The 14,260-nt window shown below is 45.3% G+C and overlaps 1 protein-coding gene across 1 annotated transcript in view; it reads left to right on the top strand.

The window, feature by feature from the left end:
- The window catches only part of LOC146772524 (excitatory amino acid transporter 1-like), a 173,974-nt gene that overhangs the window by 78,930 nt on the left and 80,784 nt on the right, over window positions 1-14,260 (top strand). The window contains exon 2 of the mRNA XM_085638978.1: window positions 9,618-9,825. The gene's annotated coding sequence lies outside the window, so the exon portion shown is untranslated. The remainder of the gene's footprint in view (window positions 1-9,617; window positions 9,826-14,260) is intronic.

Below are 14,260 nucleotides of genomic sequence, written 5' to 3'. Positions count from 1 at the left end.
TTTTGCACTTGGGGGTTCTTTGGGGACACCTTCATCAAGGCTAGGTGGTTAGGAGCTGTCTAAACAGCCCCTTTACATGTTTTTTCCCTTTTGTTTTTACTCCCCCCCCCCCCCCTCAGAGTGCGAGAGAGAAAATGGCGGCCGCAGCTTCCTGGTTTCGACCGATTCGAATGTTTACTAAGATCTAACAGCGAATCAGAATCGCGCTCGCGCACGTCACCGTAAGCGCACGGTAAGCGCACCGTAAGCTGCCACAGATATATATATTGATTTAAATGCTATTTTCTCAGGAACTACTGAACAGATTAACACCAGACCTACAAAAGGCACTTCCTTGACCTGAGGACTACCTCTCTGCCAAATTTCAAGTAACTCTGTTCAGCCGTTCGAGCTGTAGCTGTGTCTAAAGGTCCTATGGAAAAATGCATGGGAAAAACGCGTTTTGGGACCCCCCTTTTTTCTCAGCCCCCGCTTGACGAATCCCCCCGAGACTTTCAGGGTAGGAGCGGAGCGTAGCGCCCCACCTATTTTGAAAATTTCGCGAGGATTCGTCGACCGGCGCCAAAGTGATTCCAAATAGAATGTTGCGGATTTCCTATGGAAACAGGGTCCTAACTATAACTACCTACTGGCGACCGCCAGTAGGTAATATATATATATATATATATATATTTAAACACAACGACCACCGCCTTCTTTCAGGTAAAATAAAGGCTTGGCACATTCCAGGGTAATTCAAAAAGGCTTTATTTATAAATATCACTTGCGTGCTTCTGGCAGTCCCTGAAACGCTTAGGCAGCCGCGTTTCAGCCATTCTTGGCTTTCCTCAGTGCCGGTCTCACGGACTCCATCGTCTCCCTGGGGTTGAGGCAAAGTGCAATTGACCACTCCCAATCAGGTGGTGATATATATTTATGAATTTTTATATAATTTTAAAAGTATTAAAGACATTAAAATTAATAGTTTATTAATTGTTTTAAAGTACATAAATATTAATTATTATGTATGTGTGTTTAAATTTGTTTAATTACGTTTGTTGTATGTGTTAAATGGTATATTCAACCTAATTTATTTTTAAAAATAATATTTATTATTTATATATATATATATATATATATATATATATATATATATATATATATATTCTCGCCGAGTTGCTCCTGTTGACAGCCGGGGGACCCAAGGAAGGTGGCGCCCATGCCGGCGGAGCTCGCCGGTATCGTAAATCAAGTTCAGAAAGTCAATGTAAGCGCGCTCTCAGTCAGCGGACCACAGGACACACAAGGAGGCTCCCAGGGTGTTTATTTACGACGCGTTTCGACTTACTCAGAAGTCTTGCTCACGTAAACTAACAGTGCAATGTAACAAACATGACTAATAAAGTTGCATGGCGCTAGACATCAACATAGGACAGTGCAAATCGAATACTGTTTGCAAACAGCAGACATCTTGGAATGGTCAAAAGTCAACAGTCCCATAACATGAATGGCTAAAATCCAACAACAGATATGTGCATATCATCGGTCAAGAGGTAGTACACAATAATAAATGCTTCATACATAATAGAATCGAGCACATATTCAATGGGATGTTGACTGTCAATTACAAGTGTGAGTAACAATTACGACAACGGAATTTGTGGGAGCAAATTACCTCTGGACACATATACATGCCGGCTTCGCCTAGCAGGCGACCTCTACTTTTGGCTTGACTTGACGGGCACTGTGCGTTAGGTATTTTAGACATGCACAGGCACGCGACCACTTTGTATTGATAGACACTTTCTAATACAACACAGTTATTTTTCCTACAATACAACCCCCAGCAGACACACGCGCTATTCATTATTTGGCAGACACGCTCCCACAAATTCCGTGGTCGTAATTGTTACTCACACTTGTAATTGACAGTCAACATCCCATTGAATATGTGCTCGATTCTATTATGTATGAAGCATTTATTATTGTGTACTACCTCTTGACCGATGATATGCACATATCTGTTGTTGGATTTTAGCCATTCATGTTATGGGACTGTTGACTTTTGACCATTCCAAGATGTCTGCTGTTTGCAAACAGTATTCGATTTGCACTGTCCTATGTTGATGTCTAGCGCCATGCAACTTTATTAGTCATGTTTGTTACATTGCACTGTTAGTTTACGTGAGCAAGACTTCTGAGTAAGTCGAAACGCGTCGTAAATAAACACCCTGGGAGCCTCCTTGTGTGTCCTGTGGTCCGCTGACTGAGAGCGCGCTTACATTGACTTTCTGAACTTGAGATATATATATATATATTTCGTCCAACTATATTTTTGACATCTATATATTTTTTCAATATTTTTGTACTTACCTGTTTAAGTATAGGGAGTCGATATTTTTGCATTCTATATTTTTACCTCGATATTTCTTTCATCTATATAAATGAGGTCGATATTCTGTCAGTGAATCCCTGTGGCCCAGAACTGTCGCTCTAGAGTCTGTCTCGCCTATGATGCTTTGTTCAAGACAACTCTCTGTAAGTTCTGTCTCTACTATGGTATTCTGTCACATAGAGCTCTCTCCTAAATCTGACTCCGCTCAGGTTCTCCGGCTTAGAGAGGCCAGAGTCTGTCGCTCATAGGGCCCGTAAACCACTAACTGTTGTTTAAGGGTGTGTCTCGCCTATAATGCTCTGCTCAAGGTAACACTGTATGTTCTGCTGTTGTATTCTGTCACATAGAGGTCTCTTTAATATCTGTCTCTGCTATGGTGTTTGGTTCCAGGGAAGTCTATCCCTACTAAGTTACTATGGCTAACAGATGTTTGAAAAGACTCTGTCTCTGATATTTTACTGTCACCCAAGTGTACTTGTTTGCTTCTGTCTCTGCTATGGTGCTGTCAGAGATGACTCTTTAGAGCCTGTTCTGACTATGCCATTCTATCACAGACAAGTCTCACCAAGGTGCGTCTTTGATTCTGGCTCGGTCAATGTTCACTAAGGTATTCTGTCCCATAAATGTTGTCTCTGCTGGCACTCTTTCTCAGAGTTGTCAAAGTAGTGTCTGTGTCTCCTGTGGCCACCTGGAGCACTCCCTAGAGTGTCTTTTTCTGGTTCTGCTCTCCAGCTCACTGAAATCCTCTGATATGTCCAGAAATGATGCAAGAAATTAGTGTGCTGTAGGCAAAATTCAGTTTTCCTTACTAGACCACTTCCCATACACTGGGGAAAAAAAGGGCAATTTTCTGGACTTTTTCAGTAATACAGCACCACCATTAGGTGTTATCCGCTGCGTAACCTCGAATTATCAAGTTCAGGTCGTCCTTTGGCACTGTGACCCTGACATTGATGCTTAAACAATTAAAACTATCAAGCGCCATATGGGCGGCCATTTTGAAGTCATTGTGCGAGGTTTTATTTTTTGAAGAACAGTATAGACCAACCTGGGACCCTTTAAATTAAAAGCATTCACAAAGCCAATGGGTCTGTCTTGCATTTTCAGCCCTTATTTTTTTTTTTAATAGACTACTACAGTCAATAAATAGCAGAGTAAACAAAAGTTGATATAGCCTATAGGTCTGTGTTTAATCTGCCAACACATGCAGCATTTGGCTTATTAAAGAGAGACACTCGAGAGGGAGTCAGGGAGGGCAAAAGGCAGGGGAAATAGTTGTAAAGCAACCGCTTGTGCTGACCAAACCGTGAGCTGGAGATAAGGCTGAAGGATATACTCAACTAGCCAGTTCCATCCAATGCGAGATGATTACTCCACGGGGCGGAGCCAAGACGTGATTGACAAAGTCTCAAGCCAGATGCTGAAAGAGGCTGGTCAAAGAAAGCCAATGGTTGATGGAGGAGGACCCAAAGCCACGCATGCTATTTGTAATAGGTCTGATTGACAGCTGCACTAAACTCGGATGCAAAAATGATTCCTTTCTGTATATAGTGCATCGGTGCAATAAATATGTTTGATGGTTCAGTGTTCTTTTGCAATGTAAAAAAATCCTATATGCATTGCAATGGAAGCACTCTGTAGAATTCAGGAGTGAGAAGTTTAACTCTGCTCATACTATTTTAGAGATTTGGTAACAATAGCTTGCAGACACCTGGCAATCAGGGCCCAAAAAATTAACTTGTGTTTTGCAAAATGATGACAGTGCCTGAAAGGACTCACATCATTCCATGTTTGGTGGTTTTCAATAATAAAGTTCTTAGGTTACGAAAGAGCAAGTTATTTTATTGTTCTCAATTTCAAATTGTTTCATTCATAGTCATTTCACAGAGCTGGTTACATGTTCGTGTCCTCAAATTCACACATTTCAGTTTGCCTTACATGCAACATGCATCTGTTGTGGCCAAGGGCTTTCTCAGAGCTGTTTGGGGTTTGAGAATGAGAAGAACGTAAGCACATTTAATGTGTACATTATGGGGCCGATTCCGATCCTGTATTTTTTTTTCCACGTACGACTCGTATACGTATTTTTTTCCGTACGAATCGTACAAGTACCGTACAAACGGTGAAGTACGATACATACGAATCGCCTCGGGAAAAGTCTACGAGACGTCCCCGGACAGTTTTACGTACGAGTCGTAAAACTGAAGTCCGATCCGTTCCGGTGTTCCGAATGCACAAGCGTATGGAAAACGTCCCGTACGGAGCGAACTGTGTACGAACCACTACCCCGGGTACACTTGTGCCCGGGGTACAAGTCGTACGGTCCCCCCACCCCAGCCCCGTATGTACGCGCCGTACCTCCACCCCAGCCCCGTATGTACGCACCATACCCCAGGCGTACCCCCCACCCGCGTATGTACGCACCGTACCCCCAGCCCCATATGTACGCACCGTACCCCCAGCCCCATATGTACGCACCGTACCCCAGGCGTACCCCCCACCCGCATATGTACGCACCGTACCCCCAGCGCCGTATGTACGCGCTGGGGGTACGGCGTGTACATACGGGGCTGGGGGTACGGGGCATACATACTGGGCTGGGGGTACGGTGCATACATACGCGGGTGGGGGTACGCCTGGGGTTCGGTGCATACATACGCGGGTGGGGTGGGGGATACGGTCTGTACATAGGGGGGGTGGGGGGTACGGTCCGTACATAGGGGGGGTGGGGGGTACGGTCCGTACATATGCAATGTTGGGGTATGCACCGTCCATGATGACACGTACGATGTGGGTGATGGGGTGTACGTCGCGTAGCGGGCCCCCTTTTCCTCGTGCATGGCGGCGTACTTAGCTTTTCCGGCACTTTTTCGCTCCCGTAAAAATATAGCCGTGCGGAGTGCTGTGGGTACGAATCGTACTTGCTGGTCTGTAAAACGCTGCCTGACGCCGTGCGGACGTCGCGTAAGCGCTGTCCAGGATCGGAATTGTATGTATTTTTTAGCCGTACGGTGTTTTTTACGATTCGTACGGAAATGGTATTTCTGTACGAATCGTACTTGCTGGTTTGGACGGTGGAATTCCCGGGTACGAGTCGTATGGAGAAAACGCTCCGTACGACCATTTGTACCCGGGTTTTACAGGATCGGAATCGGCACCTATATGTTTGTGTTACATTGATTCACTTATCAGCATAATAGTGGGTCGCTGTGGAACAGTGTAAACTTGTGTTACACAGAAAATAAGAAAATCCATTAGTGTGAAGGATTGCAGTTTCCATAATTTTTTATGCATTTCCACCTCTGTTCACTCCTCTACTTACAAATGCCTAAGACAAGGAAGAGTTCTACCCTGGAAACCCCTGCACCACACTAAAATGTTTCACTTCCATACCACTTGACAATTCAGTAGGGTGTCCAGGCGTCCCAGATCTGCGGGGACAGTCACCCTCTGTCCTGGCTAATTTGAATAAACTGTAGCATGTCCTGACTTTCTGAGAGAACTGACTGAACTCGGAAGGATTCAAGTCTACATGTGTTCCACCGCAGAATTAGTTAAGACCTCGCAGTAAAATGTAGTTCAGTTAACACCGATGATCGTTTTTTGTAAAGGTTGCATGAAATATAGTCTTATAGCCCACTGCCAAGGGCTATTCCGGTTGTTAAAGGCCCTCATCCCGAGTTATTGACCCAAGTGCAGGCGAGGGCCTATAATGAGGAAGAGGGCCTTTAACAACCGGTATAGCCTGAGGCAGAAGGTCTATAAGGCTAATAGAACATTCTGCCCACTAAGGGTAGTATGTTCTAAATTAAAAAGGGAGAAACAAAAAGACAAACATTGGAATGCTGGAGCTCAGGGCTTATACCAGCCATTCTAAGCCCGGAGCTACTCCTTTGTCTTCAATGGAGCTCTCAACATTCCAGTGTTCTAATTCCCCCCGTAGTGCCTCAATGTATATTTTTTTTTTTCTATTTTCGATTGTGCTGTACTCCTCATTTGATGAAAAATTGTTGCCCTACATCTGTGCTTATGGAATGCCCTGGTTTTTAGGTCTCGGGACCATCCGGTCGGCAGACCGGAAGTCCGGAGATTTAATGTCATTGAGAAGAGGGGCTTGCACCCGCCCCTCTTCTCTCCTGTTCTCCATTGGCTGGCCTCTTAAATGCTGGCCAGCCACTGGAGAAGAGGTCCAGTCACTCCGTTGAAGCCCCGTCTTTTTCGGATCGGGGGGCGTGTTTTTTGCGAGAAGTCTCAGGGAGGAGACAACAGGAAAACACGCCCCCAAATCCGAAAATGAGGCTCCCTTTCTCCGAGGCATTTTTGCTGTGCCTCGGAGAAAGGCGGTCCATACCCAAGGGTTGTCATCGTATTGCACTGCCCAGCATCACACGGCTTCTTTTCCCCCTCTCGCTGAGCTGTGAACCCTCACCACGGAGGGAGAGGGCGAAGGCGAATCCCCTTCCCAGCGACACCAGCTGGCGGTCATGAGGCTCGCGGCGCTGATGGAGAGGGTGCGCCTGGCTCTCGAGTGTGCCCAGGCAGGGGTGGTAGACCCCGAAGAGGTTTTCAGGGTACGCATGCTCCAACTGTTGCTGCTGCTGGGGCGCTACGAGGAGGCCCTTCTCCTAGACACCGCAGACACCGTCTACGACCTCCGCAGGGACGTCCGGAGACGCCGCAAGCCCGCAGACAGACAGCACCTGGCCCACCAGCTCTACCAGGCCATCGAGGCCATTGCCAACGAGGAGGGCAAGCAGTGCTTGCCAGGAAGAGAGGGCGCCAGTCGGCTCCAGTCAGAGAAACCAGGGGCGGGGTCAGATACCCCCGAGGCGATGGAGTGCTGACCAGGGCCCGACGGGCCGCGAGGGACACGGGGGCAGGCGGCTGTGGGGGATCAGGTGAGACCCGGTGGCACTAGAGCACTCCTTCCCACGATACAGGATGAAAGATGAGTGCTATTCTGGACTGAGCGACGGGGTGCGCGTGGAATAGGATGCGAGCTCTTCACTGTGTATCGTGAACTGTTTTATTTTCTTTATCAGCAGCTTTTAACGTGCCCACTGCGAGTTGCACTATAATTAATTTGTATTCCATTGGTGTTTATGTAGCGCCTTCAATAACCTCTGTGAGACCTGAAGCACTTTCTGGGTGGTCAGAGTACGTCTCTGTCTTTATATAGATCTATAAAAGCGCGCAGTCTGAAGCAGCCTTAAATCAGACATGTGGGCGCTATATAAGACACAAAGGCATGTGTAATTGTGTACTCTTCGAATTCCGCAGTTTTAGTTTCTTTGCTGTGTCTCCCTGGCGCTCGTGGTTTGTTTTGCATTTTCTACACATGTACAGTGCCTAGAAGCGGCCCGGATGCAGGGCAATTGCCCGAGTTCAAAAACAAAATTCGGACGTTAGCTCAGTCAATAGATCATAGTGGGCCTTCCTTCAAATTACTAAATCTATATATATTGTTTGCATTGTTGCTTCTTTGTAGTGCCTAAAACTCTCCAATACACCGTGTGGGTGCTACACACATATGTAGTGTATACATACATAAATCCGGTGTCCATCGGCTATTAGAATCGGGCTGCAAAAAGTTTCGGGTGACGGAAGAAAGATTTAACGGCCTTGGATTCACAAATTACTTTGGTTTGTTTTTTTGTTACATTACTTTATTGAAGTTTGGGTGACAATCAGTTTGACTGATAAGGGTTTTTATGTATCCGGAGGAAACTATATTGAAAATGTACTAGAGGTCTGTTACTTTGCAATTCAACGAAAGCACCCCGGATTAGTACGGCAGCGATTTCATTTCTTTGGAAGGAAATGTCGTGGGAGGGGGCGCTTGCTTGGCCACAGCTGTGCCGATTGTTAGAGAGTAGAACAAGCATTTACAATGCAACGGTCTCGGCATTGTTAAAGTTAGAGCTATTGGCATTGCTCATGACAATGCCGTTTCTTTAAATGTTTTAAAAACAAAAACATAAACAAAAATAATGTCAAGAGCAATGCCAATAGCTCTAACTTTAACAATGCCGAGACCGTTGCATTGTAAATGCTTGTTGGTTCTTAAAATCTGGTCACCCTACAATTGAAAACTCTTCCAGCTGTGCACTCCTGTGTTGTACAGCATGCACCCTTTCTGTTAACATGCTTCTGCGCCTCATCAGTGGTATAAAGTGCTGTAGAAATTTAATTACAATACAAATGACTGTAAACACAAAGAGATGATGGGCGGCACGCTGAAACTTTTCAGACACCCTCCCCCAGTTGCAGATCTGGGTTGAATCCATCGTGGTTCTTTAGCTCACTTCGCCACCCCAGTTCAGACACAGCTATATGCAAATCAGTCTGACCCTGTGCCTCATGGGAACAGTCCAGCCCGAACTACCAAGCCATGCCTTCCCTGGACTAGAAGCAAGCGTCCTGGGACCGGTTTGGGGGAAATACCTCATCAGCCAGGCTAGCTTGAATCCAGTGGCAAAGTGAGCAAGGGACCCACGTCTGGGCATACCCTGCCAACTTAGGGCGAACAAAGCAAGCACAAGGAAATGATGGACGGAGCGCTGAAACTTTTCTAGATTTGATCACTGGAATAGGTCATGTATGTGGTGGAGTGGCGTGTAAGGGTTGTATGGTTGTGTGTAACTGGTAAAAAGAGGAGGTGGTGTTGGTGGATGGTGTGATGAAGAATGTGCGTCGACCCTTTCCTTAGGCTCCTCTGGTCTCCAAATATTCGACATCTGAAGTTGTCTAAAGGTCATGAGGTCAGTAAATTGAGTGCCATTAAATGGGGTAATAATAGTAACATCTACTTTTTGCGCTAAGAAATTGCAGACGTTTTATACGAAGTGCTATACAAAACGGTGTTATTATTTTACTATTGCAATTGATTAATCCTGCATAAATTACTCTCTCTCAAACGTTTGGCATTTTTTTGGGCGATGCTACTCTGCAACAATGTGGAACCCACTGAGCTACATGACTGAGCATTTAACCAAGCAGGTGCCATAATGTTACCTGCAGGACATGCACTGACCCTTCCATCCTTACTGACGACGGTAAACAGGAGTTTTAGGATTTCGTTCTCCACCTCCACAGTGCCAGCATCTTCCTACACCCCATCCCCCTCACCCCCATCCCTCACCCACTTATCGAGCCGTCTATCTTGTCATCTCGCCTCCTCCCCTCTCCTCCCTCCCACACTCTGTGCGTTTTCAGGCTCACGCTGCTGTTTTCTCTCTGGCAGGGGGTCTCAGAGCCGCGCCTGAAGCTAAGGACGGAGGAAGTCTGCTGTGGAGCGAGAGGTACACCGTTCCCACCGCCGAGAACGGAGAGCACAGGAAGGGGACGGCGAAACCAGACTCTCACAGCGCCTTAAAACAAGGGGCAAGAAAAACAGCGCTTTTGAAGGATTCAACTTCAGCAGGGCTGACTGGCTCCTGTCCCGCAGCAAGGTAAAAAAAAAAATAATGCTCCGTTTAGTTTGAATTTTTTTTTTTTTAATAATGTACGTGTTGACCTGAAAGAGCAGAGACCGGGATGGCGAGGTGCGCGTGCCGCATGTGAGCTACAGGTTCTAATCCCAGCATGCAACAGTCAACGTCCTATCCTTCTGAAACTGATAAAATCTGTGTTTTTTTAGTTGGTTAAGTGTCTGTTATTGTGTGTTGAGATGCAAAAGGAAATAAGGCATTGCTTCCAAGGTATCTGTGCTACAGGCGTGAATTCCAGCCTGCCCAGCCCAGCCTTTCATCTGTCTAATGTTGAGAAACGGAGTACCGTATATAGAGTATTAGTAACGCCTCTCACTTACAGTGCTAAATGAGACTCAATCTCGTGGCGCAAGTGCCATGTGAAAACACGTTTTTAAATTACAAAAAACAGCGTGTACTGCGCGTTATATCACAGCTGTAGACACACCTCTTTGAAGAACAGGACATAGACAATTAGTAAACGCACCCTGTCCAGATCCACTCTGTTTGTATCTCTCTGCTTTGAACCCTGGACAGCGCTCCGATGCCTGTAGTCTAGATTAGCGCTATAGAAATGTAAAATAGCACGTGCATACTCAGCCTGCGTATTGATGTGCTCTTTCGCTCACCCTTTCCTCCTCCATCACCATAGCGCACTGAGGCTGGAGGCAGCGCATTTACACAGCTTGGATTTTTAATAAAGCGTTTCTTGGAGGGCAGACACAACGCCGTCTCTCCTGAGACAGACCGACATCTCTGCCAAGGATTAATGGAAGTCTGTGGCAGGATGAATGGATGCATGAATAAGATCCTTGTAGAAGACATAATGATGCGGATCATCAACCTTTCCCAGGAATTAGTGCTTAATTTGTTAAAAAAGAAAAGTGCACGGTTTGAAAAGGTTTCTAATGAGTCCACCACTAGAACTGACTGCAACTAAGGCTGCCTCGCCTGGATTCTAACTCGGGAATCTTTCTTCCACCCCCCTACACTTCCTGCTCTCGCAGGTTCTCTTTCACCCACCCTTTGTCATTCGTTCCCCCATCTTTCTTTTCCTGCTTCTCTCTCCCATCTGTCTTGCTCACTCCTTTTCAGCATAGTCTGATGAAGAAAAACAAGTCCATGTATCCAAAACTGAGTGCGGGTGGCCACCGCCTGCACACACACAGCAGTTTTTTTTTTGTTTCTTGTTTTTGCACTGAGAGTACCTGGATGTTTCTACAACCATTGCAAGATCCTGATGGGGTGCGAACCCCTCACCTTCTGTATAACGTGTATTTGTAAAGCGGACATTCACCCCCAAAGGGGTATCTTGGCGCTGAATAACAGATGTCTATTGTTACCCAACTCAATGGTACTCATTTTATTGACCTCTGAAAGGATGAAAGGCTGAGTGGACCGCCGGGATTTGAACCCGTGACCTTGAGGTCCAACACAGGCCCCTGCAGTGGATGCGGTAGTCCACGAAGCCACCAGATCCGGCTGAACATGTGGATTCATAAGGTCGCCCTTAGAATGGGGGTTTAATACTTAGACAAATTCCACATTGGTAGCTTTCCGGGTCATATGTACTCCACCCCCAGTAGTTACAACACGTATCACTTTACGTCTGGCCTGTTATTAGAAAACTTGAATTATGAGTTACCGCTTCAAAATGGTTGACTTTGGTGATTCAAAGTCGTCAGAGCAGGGCTGTAGGATTACACGACATGGGGGTGCTCACTCGACCCTGATTACCTACTCTATAGGGGTGAGCCAGAGATGTTATGGTAAGAAGCGATCCACAGGTCCGGCTCGCCTCTATGAGCCAACAACCGAGCCGAGCCAGCACAAATAAAAACCAATGTTAATCCTAAAATGAATATTTTGTGAATCAAATAAATGACACGGGTTGTGGTAGAAAGATCTACCAACATATCAAGGTTCATAACAAGAAAAGGAAAACGAAATGCAAACACCTGAGGAATACATTGCAGAACTGTGAGTTTTGTAATTTGATGAAGGATGCATGTTTGACTGTCACTTCAATAGTCTTAGGGCCGCCTCTGGACATGAATCAACGTAGATCTTTAATTCTCGGCACATCCAGCCTGGTCCTTCCTCCAACGTACAATTCTCCCCAAAACTGATGGATTAGTGGGAGTAAATCAATTCATGAGACATGAAGCCACACACTTTTAGACCTGCATTAAAAAATCAATTAAATAATCTGTTTAAAGGCGGAGCTTGCGATATCGGGTAACCTCTCTACAGGGTATGCATATGGTGGCTGTTAAATGTCGATATTGTATTCCATATCCATCAAGTGCACATGTGGGGCTCTATGCTTACAACAAGTGTGCGCCCATTTTTGTGTCTAGTCAACTTTATGTATAAAGGTAGGGCAGGCATATAACAGATTGATGTAGAAAGAGGAAGTGAATTCATTAATGTCTATAGTTCATGGATATTTGTGGCATTTGTGTGCAACAATATTTCTAAATCATGGGGAATCTCACCTGCTAAATCATCCTCACGCTTACTTCCAGCGGACACATCAGTGTCTGCCCAAAGAACGTTCTCGGTATTACACATGTAAGGACCGAGCTGCAGAACCACTGGAATTATTTGACATGGGAGGTCCAAATAATGCAGCAGGTTGACTAAATTATGCGGCAAGAAAAGGCAAATTATGCAGCGTAATGCGGTACATTTTTTGATAGTATTGCTTCTTTATTTTGTCATTTTTACACTTGTGAACACTGTCTGGGAAATGTTTCAACTCCCAGAATATTGCAATAAGCAACAGAATGATGACCCGTCAACCGTAGCAACATATCTTGCTGTGTTTTTTAGTAACTTTTGAACCATTTGAGCTAGAAACACATTTTTGAGTTAAATTCTGCAGATTATGCAGCAGATGATGGATTATGTGGCAAATGCAGGGAATCCATAATTATGCGAAAAACCGCAAAAACACACACTTCCTGTGGCCCTGCCCATTTGTCAGCTGACGGAGAAAGTGGTATTTGTGGGTTTAACAGGGTGGTCAGGATTCATAGTTTCCATAGCCTGACACATGCCAAAAAATGAAAATATATCTAAGGCGCTGTCTTTCCCATTCCTTCAGAAGTCTTCTAGAGCTCAGCATCTCCCTTCCCTACATAAGTGGTCCATGAGCGATGCCCATCTTAGCTACTGAATCCATTACAGCTCGTTCAGCCGCAGGTGGTTGCCAGTGATTGTTTGGAAGTTGCAAGGCAGGTCAATACATCTTGATAACCTGCTCGCTTGGGGTCTGATTCACAAATGTGTTTCCCCTGGTCGTTCATGAGCAGCTTACACCTGAGACTAAAGGAAAACACAAGAACTCACAGAAAAGGCCATTGGATGCTTCAGCAGTGAGTAGCATTGGGAGGGTATTGCAGGGTCAAGGGCTGGCTATTTGACGCCCTGCCCAGGAAAGAAACCTACTGTTGTATTCAGAAAAGAATGTAGAAGACCTGGTGCCCTATCATCCCACACCTACGCTACTCGCTTCACGCTAGAAGTATCAACAGGAATGGGAACCCTCTCCCAGGATGCAGTTTCTAGCAGAGAATCATTGAAATCCTTTGTAGACCCAATAATCAATACATAGATTACTGAGCGGGTCTTGACATCGTCACACCCCGCTTTCTTTTCATATGGATACTAAGCGTGTAGTTGTACTGTTGCACCGATCGCACCCATACAAGTTTCCCTGCTTTTCCCTCTTCTTAATAACAAGCAAATCTCTTTTCTATTTTTGAACATTAAAAATTGTACAAAAACACTGACTATTGTAAAATATCATGATTATTCATAAAAATCTATGATATTTAACGTTATTTTTAGTTTTGCTTTTTGTGCAAATTCTTCTCTTCCAATAATAAGGAATTTTATTTGGAAATCATAGATTGATGCAGTGATGGCTACCATGTTCTTATGACCGATATAGTTTTTATTTTTAAGTATCTTCCTGTTCACTTCCGGTACCATGATCAGGGGTAGTGGCACTTGTGCTTGAACAGCTATGTCCTGGTTATAGCTACTGGATGTTTTAAACTATTTATTTGTACTTATAACAATGTACTTATATGATATAAAATGTTACCTGTAAGAATAGGGCGGTTTAGTTCTTTAGGTCTCGCCTGACCCAGCGCATGCGCTGGTCTGGCGAGACTTTTTGAGAGGGCTCCAAAAAGTGCTACCAGGCCAGCCTAGAGCTACAGTGCATGTGCGCGGGCACGCACGCCGCGCTTGACCGTGATTACTTTCACTTTCGCAGCCCCACGGCCGCTTTGATGTTTGATCGCGATCCCGATCACTTTCGCGGCCGCTTGGCATAGCCAATAGGTCTCGCTTTTGGGACCTTATAAGTATTTAGTTATGCAACTGTTGCATGGCTAAACACTTA

The sequence above is a fragment of the Triturus cristatus genome, chromosome 12 (genome assembly GCF_964204655.1).
Source record: "Triturus cristatus chromosome 12, aTriCri1.1, whole genome shotgun sequence".
Classification (NCBI taxonomy): Eukaryota; Metazoa; Chordata; class Amphibia; order Caudata; family Salamandridae; genus Triturus; species Triturus cristatus.
Note: the sequence above shows the minus strand (reverse complement) of the source record. Positions and strands in the feature narration are given on the sequence as shown.